The following is an 11,517-nucleotide window of genomic DNA, read 5'->3' on the forward strand; positions in this document are numbered from 1 at the left end:
TACTGGATGTATAGTATACAAACCAAAAGTTTGACACTTATGATACTTCAAGTAAGGTAATAGACAAATATCAACTGGTGCAAATCACAAATGCCACAGAGGCTAACAAATTACCCAACAACTTGCCACAGTAGGGGCTTTGGGAGGATAAAAATTCAGATATAATAAACAAGATTCTGCTTCCTTCGGCTCAGGGTGCAGGTCCCGTCATCTTTACTGAGGGAAACAGTAAGTGAAGCCTTGCGGCTTTACAGCCTGTCTCCTACTGCGCATTCGCGAGTCATGCTGCACTTTCTGAATGGTCCCACTGTCTTCTGGGACCTGTATGTCTCCCAGAAGGCAGCAGGGGAAAGGAGGGGTGGGACATTTTGTAGATTGCCCCACAATGAGTTTACCCAGAAGAGGGAGTGGGTACCTGGTTTTGACAGGTATCTGCTCCCATCTCCCCCCCCCAAAGGTGCCAAATGTGGCAGCGGAGGGAGGGGGAGGAAGCAAATAGGCGGAGCTTCCCCATTTGAGTGTATTCCTGTCCCTCTCACTTTTTTATTTAACTCAAAATCTATCACCTGAGCTATTGGATTGATGCTTACCATATGGGGCTGGTACAGACCATATTAGACTAAAACTTTTGTGCTGGTTTGTACCAGTCTTGTGTAGTGCCACAAAAAAGTATCCCCTGTATTGCAATTCCAATGTTACACTTCAAAACGTAAACTTGGTTGCACAGAGAACCTCCAACACTGTTGATTGTAACTAGTGCTGGGCAGTTTGTGAAAATGGAAACTGCAGGTGTCAAACACAAGACCCGCGGGCCGCCTGGCCATTTCCTGCAGCTGCGGCACCCCCCTTGTCTCTGCCCCCACCTTTTCTCTTTAGTCGGCAGCAGAGAGGACAGAACTCCTTTGCCATATCCTGCACTCCTATGTGCAGCTGCAGAAAGGCTCATCTTTGCCCACCACCCCTTCTCAGCAGTCCTCAGCAGAGAGGAGCAGAACTCCTCCTGCAGATCCTGCACCTCTCGGTGCAGCCACAACACCACCTCGCCTTTGCCTCCCCTGGTCTCAGCATTCAGCAGACTTTGGAAGCTGACTCCAGCCCTCCTCTTGTTCTTCTCCAGACCCTGCACTTCTTCCCAGATCCACTCGCATCTTCCTGGCAGCAGCACAAGGTAAGGGGGTACATTATGATGTAAGGAAGGGTGGGTGACTCTCAACTTTTGATGGTGGGGGGGTTCTTGACATCCCATGTAAGGGTGTAAGGGCGTGTGGGGTGCTCTGGACATCTAATCCTACACATATAACCGGCCCTTTGAGGGACACTATAATGCTGATGTGGCCTGCGATGAAATTGAGTTTGACACCCCTGGTCTAGACAGTCATTTAGGCTGGCCATCATTCCGTGTGAGCCAGGTGGAGGTTATCCCTGTTTGGGAGTTTATGTTGCAGACACTGCCTTGCACTGTTTATTAAATCAGATGTTTAGGAGACTAGGTAACTTTTTTCAGTAAATGTACAAATATCCATTACCTTTATCATCAGTATTATTTAAGCAAAGATAACACTTAGGTTTACTTACATTTAAACTAGTCACACAACATAATCACAATCTAATCTGAGAAATATAGCACTTCTAACACCTAAATTGTAAAAAACAGTGTTTAACAAACACAAAACAAAGCATTAGGCTGCTAATAGTCTGCTAAATGAAGTTTAAAGCTGAACTCTAGGAATTGTTTGTATTGCATAGTTACATTGGTCCAGCTTGGCACATTGTAAGTATGCAAATTGTATACTTGATGGGCCACTGAGGAAGCTGGAAATAGTGTCAGTGCACTACAGTGTTAGCTGTGATCTTTCAGGTCCTGTTTGGGTTCTGTGCAAGCAGTTTCTCTTCTGCATACTGACCACAGGGGGGGGGGTCACTAATTCAATTTATAGAATGCCTTGTATTTTTTCAGTAACTACAAGGCATTCTCTGATTGGATGAGTTGGAAACTGTGACATCACCGTTCCACCCCTCTATCTCATCCAAACAAAAGACTCTTTGTATGCATTGAAAAAATACAAGGCGCCCTATGAATGGAACCAGTGCCGATTAAGTGACAAGCAATCCACTGTCGTTAGTGTGCAGAGCGGAAGCTACTCACACAGAACTTAAGCAAGGCCTGAAAGATTGCGACCATCACTGTAGTAGCACTGACTACTATAATGATTTCCAGCTTCCCCAGTGAACCATCAGGAATGAGCTATGAATGCTTACATTGTGCCAAGCTGTATGCAATACAAATAATTCCTGGAGCTCAGCTTGAAAGAAACAGCTAGCACTATGCCCAAGATATGTCTTTACCACTTCCTAACTGGAACTACTGGGTCCTTTAAAGTGGGAGTAAACTTCTATTTATGATTTTTACCTATAGGTTAGCTAATAATAAGGCTTACCTATAGGTACAGTAAATTTTGCCTAAACTTGCAACGTTTAGGAGACATTTACTTTAGATGCAGCCTGTGATGTCACCGGCGCATGCACTCTGAAAGAACGGCCTTTCCTTCAGAGCCGTGCCGTAAACAGTTACTCCTGCGCGCATGTGCAGGAGTGACGCCATCGCTGGCTCAGCCATTCATATCGTCGAAGCCCACAAACCAGGAAAAAAGTCCGGGTGAGGATAGAAACAGCTTCAGTGGTGACAGCCTGTCACGGAAGGGCTTAATTTTCAGATAAGTCTGTCCTAAGTCTGTCCTTTTCGCCTAAACTGCCCAGGGCCCAATTTTATTTCCTTGTTTAAGGACTTCAGTAAAGCTGATCAATACTTTTTAAATGTTCAGTGTAAATTCTTGCTGAACATGATGCTTTTCAGATTAGCTTTTCAAGCTAAGAATAACAACTGTCAGTACATGATGCCTCTGGCAGTCAGATACAGGTGATAGGACCATCACCACTGCACCGTCTCAGCATGCCAGAGCTTCGCTGGTCTGAACTAGGAAAAGAGCCCCCTTTATATGTGATATTGGCTCTGCTCATTTTTCTTTATGTAAGATATGGATGATTTAGAGCAAAGGGTGAGCACAAACACAATATATTCAAGGTGTCAGCTCCTGGATTACAAATTAGCAGACTTGCTATGCAGGAAAACAAGTAACAATGTTCTTTGCCCCATTAGGTTTTTAGCAGAATCTCATTTTGAAACGATATTCTGCTTTTCCATTACAAGGATTTCAGTACAGCAAATTAGATACTGACAAAGAAAAAAACGTTTGCAATATTAATAAAATGTACCCCTATCGACATGTAGGCTTTGTGTCGATCATCTTATTCAATACATTTTATTATAAGCATGATCTAATACGTTTGATTATAAGCATTGCTCTTCCATCGAGTCTCTATAATTTATACAACTAAACTGCAATTCTCTTCTGTTCTGCAAACAAGCTTTTTGCTTCTATGTAAATTATTTTAGGGAAAAGCAGGTTTGCTTAGTAAAAGTGAATTATCTGCAAGTTTGTGCTGTTGCTAGACAAAGAGAGTGCTAAAGAATTGTTTTATCGCATGCACAGTCGCGAGTGCTTGCTTAGTATGTGGAGTAGATAAGGTCAGAAAACATGGATCACACATAATAATTGTGAAACCTCAGATATTGCCAGGCAACACTATGGCATTGGAGCAGAATACGTAGAGTGCCAGTTGAGAGAAGACTAATTCTGCACAAATCTGACCAGTTTGTTTTCATTATATCACAATGCGGATATACTGTAGCTGCAGTTATTAACACTAAGGTATACAGGTCAACTTTTTGGGGGTGCTGCTGAATTTCTTGGCCAGTTCTTGCAGGTGCTCAAGCACCAACATACATCTCACCAAGGACATCTTTGTTATTTAAAGTTTTCAGTGGATACTAGAGCACCTTTATGATGAGGGGACATAGGTCCCCCTTAGTTAACTCTTTTCCTTGCCTTAGTCTCTGAGTACTCATATTTATGTGCCCATATTTTGCACATTTGCACAGACTTTCGAGAAATTCCTTCCCATAGCACTGTCTGAAATAGCCACACAGTATAAGTACACTATCATTTTAGTATTTTCTGAAAAGAGTACTTTTTATTGTAAGCCAATGCTTCTAACCACCAGGGGCCGTATAGTAAATTGTAAATATATGCCCAGTGTGTGGCCACTACAAGTTGTCAGTAAGTCACAGCTCAGTAAACTGGAACCGCAAAATAAGATTGGTTCCCACAATGCTAACAACACTTTTTTGTCCTTAAATTTGGTAAGAAGATTTGTCAGTCAACATTTTATGGTAATGCGAGGAATTAGAAACATAGTAGATCTTAACTGGGGATGTTAGTAGAAGGCATTTGGTACGATCTTAATATCTTTTTAAACACTTGCCTAAGGCTGGCCAGACATGGGAGGAATTTTCAAAAGAATTTTATTTCGAAAATCTTAACTAAGAATTTTTGTTTTGAATTTTGCACCATTAGTGGTCCTCAGCAACGGCTGGTTTTGATGCGGCCATCGAATTTAAGTGATCGGGAATGTTGTAAAAATGACAAAAATTGTCTAATCAATGATTGGAGAATCGTGTGCGAAATATTATCAAAAAAGAAATCCGCATGAGTGCAAGAAAAGAAAAATTCTCAGGAAGAAAAGAAGATTCCCAGCCACGAAAATTCATTTCTGTAGCAACATGAGGGGAAATTGAAGGCTTGGTTGGTCAAATTTTGGAATCAATGTTGGTACCATCGAATCACAAAATGCACAAAATGTCTGATTTTTTGAAAGAACATTCATTGGGTATTTATCCCACGTATGGCCTGCATAACTTACAATGCATTGCACTGCTAAACTTAGATTTGCTTATGGACACTTCCTGATGCATGTAATGGAAGTGATTGGCAATTGTACTCAAATGCTTTGCACATACAAGCATTTGGAAAGCATTTTAGAGGTCTTCGGGAAGTATTTTGGAATTATCTGATGCTGATTTTCTGATTTTAAAGGAATGGTTAACTTAACTAGCAGTTGGCAAGCATCACAAAGTCTGTAAAGTGCTTGCTGAATGTGTCATTACTTGTGCTGGCGTTACACCTTTGTGCTGTGGTAACATATGGTAAAACACATTTTACCCAGCATTACCAAAACACACAAAGTATATGTACATTGCATTTTTCTGCCAATTATTTAGAATAGCATCACAATAAAATAGTTGGTAATGCACCATGATGTGCTTCAACAAAAATAGCACAGGTGTGTATTTTATGTGTTAAGGTGCTCTGCCAGACCATTTAAAATGGATTGGCTTCATTAACATAGCACACCTCAATGCATAAAACATGCATGCACTAAGGCACATTCAAATGGGCCTATAAGCACATGGATCATTTGGTAAGCTCTTACAACAGCATTAAAATCAAATGATTCTGTGAACTACCTCTAAAACTAAAAGGAAAATGAGCAACAATTTGGAAAGTTGCCTCTAGTCTTGTTATAAGTGTAATTTTTTTTTTTTTTTTGCATATACATATTAGGCAAAGCAGTCATACAGTGGAAATAAAACACTTACAGACTTCAAAGTACATTTTATTAAAAGTGGAACTTCTCTCTCCCAATCAACATTGATTTGTTTTAATCCTTATGCTGCTGGCATTAGTAAATATTGTAATCATCATGCTGCTAGCTAGATTATATTTACTTGTTTTAAACTTTTTTTTTTTAATATTTCTTCTGTTACTTCCTGGTTTCTTACCTAGTCAAATGGTGTCATACATCCCAGGAGTCTTCAGGAGGTGAGGAGAGAAGGAGAGGTTTTCTTAGCTGAGCACAATCCCCTGTACGCATGCTTGAACTAAGGGCAGATGGATTCCAGGAGGTAAATGCTACATCAATCATTTGCCCTAACCTAAGATTGCCACAGCTAGAAATGCTAGGGGGTTGTTTTTAAAAATGATTTGTTAACAAAATAAATCATAGAGACATGAATGGATGGGAGAGTGTGTTTTGAATAATAAAAATGAATTAAATAGTGTTTTTGCTTTGTGGTGCTCAGAAGCAGTGACGCAAGCAGATCCGCTTTAAGGATGGGGCTCAGCAATATCAACGCTTAAGGCATCCCTAAATTAGATCCTGATTCTATGAAGCAGAGACTGATATATATATATATATATATACATATATACACTGTATATATATATATATATATATATATATATATATATATATATATATATACTGTATGTATATATATATATATATATATATATATATATACTGTGTATATATATATATTTTTTTTTTTCCCATTACACATTGTTAAAATAAACAAAACAACCAAATCAATATGTGGCAGCCCTATATTATAGTTGAGATAAAATTTAGTGAGGGTTGCACAATAGACATTCATTGGTATGGGATCTAGAAAGTAGTATATTAAGGCCAAGGTAAACACAGTATTGTATAATGACATAAATTACATCTATACAGAAAATACCCTAGTTACTTCAAAGTACATCAAGTTAGCCCAGAATGCTTCATAATTTGTCCATAATATACTGTGACCAGACAATAAGCATAACCTCTTGCAGTTCCACTAACATTTAAATGGATAATTAAACAAGAATTCTCATTGCTGGAACGAGTAACAATTCTAATATTGGGTTCATTTTTGTACCAGTTTTTCAGAACTTTCACATGTTTTCCTGTGCATTGCATGGCCCATCTACAAGTGGTCTTGCACCCTGAAATTTATTTTTAATGGCGCTCCAATATGCATACAGGGAGTAAGGAAAAAAAATGCATGCATGTAATAAAGAGTACAGGAGTTATGTTTCAGTGTACTGGAAAATATTGCGGTAAGTGCTTTTTTGGCTCATGGATGTATATTGAGGCGCCATTAAAAAAAAAAAAAAAAAAAGGAACCTTTTCAATGCAGGTGGATAAATGTGCTCTTTGGCATTTAGCTGTAAATAAATCAGCCGCGATGTATGAGAGGGTGTCACGTATGGAGTTGGGTGTTAGATGATCCTTCTGCATCTCGGGAAAATAGGTAAAAGTGTTTAATGTACTCAGTGGTTTCAGCAGCAACTTATTTTAAAACAATAACACAATCTCCTGGTTTTCTAACACATTGCCGTTATTTTTTAATAGCGGCCATATATTTGCCATTGGCTCATTTGTTTATGTACCACTCAAAGACGTGCTTTTTACTTAAAGCAAATGTGCTCCATCTGTGTGTTCACAATAAGGGATGACAAATGTTTACATAAATATTGCACATTTTAAAGCAAACTGTGTGCCGTTTCGAGGAATACCAATCATGGATTTCTTGGTTTTCACAGGAATTCCCTCTTATATTGTAAGCTCATGGGAATAATCATTGGATCTGATCCTGGTCTTTTTGATCAGTTGCTGCAGTGGATTATTTACCAATGGCATCATTTTGATATGTTAATGTCCATTTTTGTCTATCAGTACGTCTTTACTTTGCTTCTGGTCCAGCAGTGATTGTCCTGCCGTCCAGCAAGCCGGGGAATTTAACTGTCCAGTGTCAATGTGCTGCAACAAAGGCGTGCCACAAAATACCTGTGTAAAGCTGACTCATGTACAGAGATGTATAGAGTGTGCTCCATGTTACAAATACTTGATGCATTATAAAAAATATATTATTAAAAATATTTTGTTAACTATAAAAATGTGCAATTGACCCAAAACAGGTTTCTTATCGAATTACTTCACGCAAACCACATTTTTGCATATATTCACTATATAACTTTGCCTAAGTGAAGGTGCTATTGGAGGCACAGAGCAAATGTGAATGAGTTTTACAAAGTGAAAATCCTGTCAAATACCTCATTAATGGAAACATATACATGCAAACATTTTATTTGACAAAAGAAAATTGTAATTTTGTTCAGCCAGTCATGTGATTTACACACATCTGCCATACTGCACAGCCAGGGAGATCATTCTACTGTCTCCTGGTTCCGCATTAGCGCTTGCTACCACGTTTCTCCGAAAATAGGGCCGGGTCTTATATTCATTTTGGCGACAAAAAACACACTAGACCTTTTTTTCAAGGGATGTTATATCTATGCCCCCTGTCTTCTCTCCCCCTCTCCCCCCTGTCAGATCAGGAGTCACCATTATGATATCTTTAATCCCAAAAATAAACTTTAGGTAAAGTTATTGCAAAAGTAGGTAATCCCTTTTGTAGAGATAGAGATAGAGATGCGGATAAAAAAAAGATTATACAGTATAATGTCCAATGTTTCTCCTTTAGTAACCCTATAAAAAGAATTAGGGGCGTAACTACAGGGGTTGCAGAGGTTGCAATTGCAATCAGGCCCCATGCTCCAGGGGACCTGTGCGGCTCCCCTATACCCCTTGATAGGAGGGGCGGTGGGGGCAGCATGTAGAGAAATCACTATCCTCATTTTTCCTCCTGTAGCTGCAGGAGGAAAATGGAGGAGATTGGTTCCTCTGTATGCTGCCCCCACCACTCCTCCTATCAAGTTCACTTGTGTTCTGCTGTCTCTGGGCCCCTGTGTGCTCCCCCGGTCCCCCCCCATACTGTGCTGTCTCCACCCCCCCCCCCCCCCCCCCACTGTGCTCCCTCCCTCTCCTGTCAGCTGCTGCAGGGGATGTGTCACAATAGAGAACCAGGAAGGGGTCAGTAAATATGTAATTTCCCAGCTCCTTCCTTTTCTGAATGGACAGAGTCATAGTCAGTGACATTGTAAAAAAATAAAATACAATTATAAAAAATAATACAATTCAAATATCAAAACATAAAAACTACTGACACCAGTGGGTGAACTTCCAGGATCGCAAAGGTCACACTTGCGACCAGACCCTGGCATTCCACCACCGTGGGGAGGCGTCAAGATGGCAGAAAGGGGGCCCACTTCAGAACTTGTGAAAGGATCCAGCTGCGGGGCTGTAATAAAGGGCCCCGCAATGAGAGTAAAGGGACCCAGGATCAGTGGGAAGATCCCCAGGCTTGAAGGGCAGGGCCCCGGCAAAGGGTCCGGGGGTCCTTCATGGTTTCTTGCACCAGGGCACTGAAGGTTCTAGTTACGCCTCTGAAAAGAATATATAATGTCCAGTGAGTCTACTATCGTAAGTTTATTGGCGAAAATACCTGGGCGCTCACGTGATCCGAGCACTGCCGAGGGAAGGACTGAGATCCCCGCTGATGTCAGCGCCGCTCCGAGCATTGCAGAGGAAGGGGCCACTGACATCAGCTGGGAGGAGAGGAGAAGATCTCTGGTGGGTCATGTGAGAGCCCAGCGGTGCTGTAAATAATGTATTTTCAACAATAAAGTTACAAAAGGAGACACACTGGACATTATATACTATTTTTACAAAATTGATTATATATTTTTACAAGGACTTTACTAGGTCTTATTTTCAGGGTAGGGCTTATATTGCAGCCCTTCCCCAGAAAATCACATCTTATTTTATTTTTGGGGTAGGGTTTATTTTCAGGGAAACATGGTACTAACTTCTGGTTTGGCATTACAGCTTCTTTTTCTGGATGAAATCTTTGCTTATTGAACAAAGGTAATGATGTTAGATCATTGTTCATCAAAAAGACTCAGGCTGGGTTCACATATGTGCAAATTGGATGCGGTTTTCACTGCATCCAATTTGCATGACATGCGAGTGTGACCGACTCTCAGTGGAGACGGTTCATACATGTCCAGGGCAGCCATGGTTCCAACTCCAAAAGGGTCCTGTGCGTTTTTGGATCCAGTTCAGGTGCGAGTTCAGGCAAAAATTCAGACCTGAATCGCACTTGAACTGGTGAACAGAAATGCATAGGACCCCAGGCTGGAAACCGCTGCCGCACATATGTGAACCTGGCCTTAGGGCAGAGAAATGATTTAGGAGCCTGCTGAACCAGAAAATAAGTGTGTCATTTGCCTGACTGTGCAATGTGGTGCTATTAGTTCATAAATCTGTCTGGACATAATTACAAGTCCTTTGGTAGATGAAATAATTAACATATCTGTAATGAAACTGTGTTTAGCCAAGGGTGTGTTTTAAAAATGGTGCAAAGGGCTATGCTGTGCCTTATCATATACTGTAGTAATAAAGAAAACTCCATGATCTGGATAAATGAAACTTTAAACAAACAACCAATCATTTAGTAGCAAGCAGCAATTTAGTTCAGGTAAACAAAAGCTGAATTCTGATTGGTTGATACCCTTTATGAGTCTATGCATTACATTATATAAAGTTGAACTCCAGATAAAAACAACATTTTAGGATGTGGATTGTAAAAATATAATAGTAATAACAAAGTTTGTGCCATGTGTGTAGAATGCAGCATTCTGTAAATTTCTTACTTTCATTCACACAGTACCACATAGTGAGCATAGGAATTTCAGCGCCAAAACTCACAGTACTGGCTCAAGTACAGTTTTTTACAGTGGATCGCAACCTCAGCACCTCATCCATTGAGAAGTATTTTGCCTTCTTTTCACAGAATGCAAGGCATTCTCTGAATGGAGGAGGGAAGAGTGTAATGTTCATCTGCCCCTCATCCATCTGCACCTCATCCATGCGCTGCTGTAGAGCAAGTGACAGACAATATGGAGCTTACTATACTGTACATTAATTCATTTTTACAGTGCACATTACTAAATATTGTTTGCGGAATTCAGCTTTAAAGTGGTAGTAAAAACATAAGTTAGAAAATCCTGACAGTGAGTAATGTCATCTGAGCCACGCATTTGCCCCTTAGACCACATTCACAGCCTGCTGTCTGTGCCGTGGCTATGTGACACCGTGCACATGCACACAGTTTGACCATTCGAGTGGCTGAAGATACAAAACCCAGAAGGAAGACCAGGCAAACAGGGAAGTGCCTGGGAGCCGGCCCAAGCCCAGCACTGCAGTGCATACTAGTGCATTATGGCCAAAACCTGCAAGGGGGGCCCATTTCTTTCTAGCTTGCTTATCAACTTTACTACCGCTTTAAAGGGAAATCTCTTATTTTTGATATGAGGATTCCAAGCTTATCTAAACACGGAATCATAATTTCTAGGCTTTAAAGTGAAAGCTTTCTTTAGTTTTAGATAGGGTGGAAAGGGATTAGAACCCCTGTGAAGTGTTTATTTCTGTGTGTACCTTTTATTGGTTTGTCCCCAGAACAGGAAATATTTCAATGGGGACACTATCTCTATGGCCACCAGTGATTCCCTCACTTTTGAGGGATTTCCTCCCTCATTCCTGTTTTGGCTATGGGACTGGAAGTGAAGTGAAGTCTTCTCAATGGGACACAGATGGCAAAAAAAAACTGACGTGTTACAAGCTCTTACACTATCCAAAATGGATAAAAGTTTTGCCTTTAGTTTTACTTTAGCATCAGTGCCACTTGCCTCATGGCCTAAGCCAATGCACATTCGGCACGGCCACTTTTTTATTCTATATTTATTTACTCTCACGTTTGTCACTCTTTCACATTTGTGTGTGTTTTTCTCACGGATGAAGGGTGTGAGTCCTCTGGCTTGACCTGACGTC

The sequence above is a fragment of the Pelophylax lessonae genome (genome assembly GCF_965119305.1).
Source record: "Pelophylax lessonae genome assembly, chromosome: 6".
Taxonomy (NCBI): Eukaryota; Metazoa; Chordata; class Amphibia; order Anura; family Ranidae; genus Pelophylax; species Pelophylax lessonae.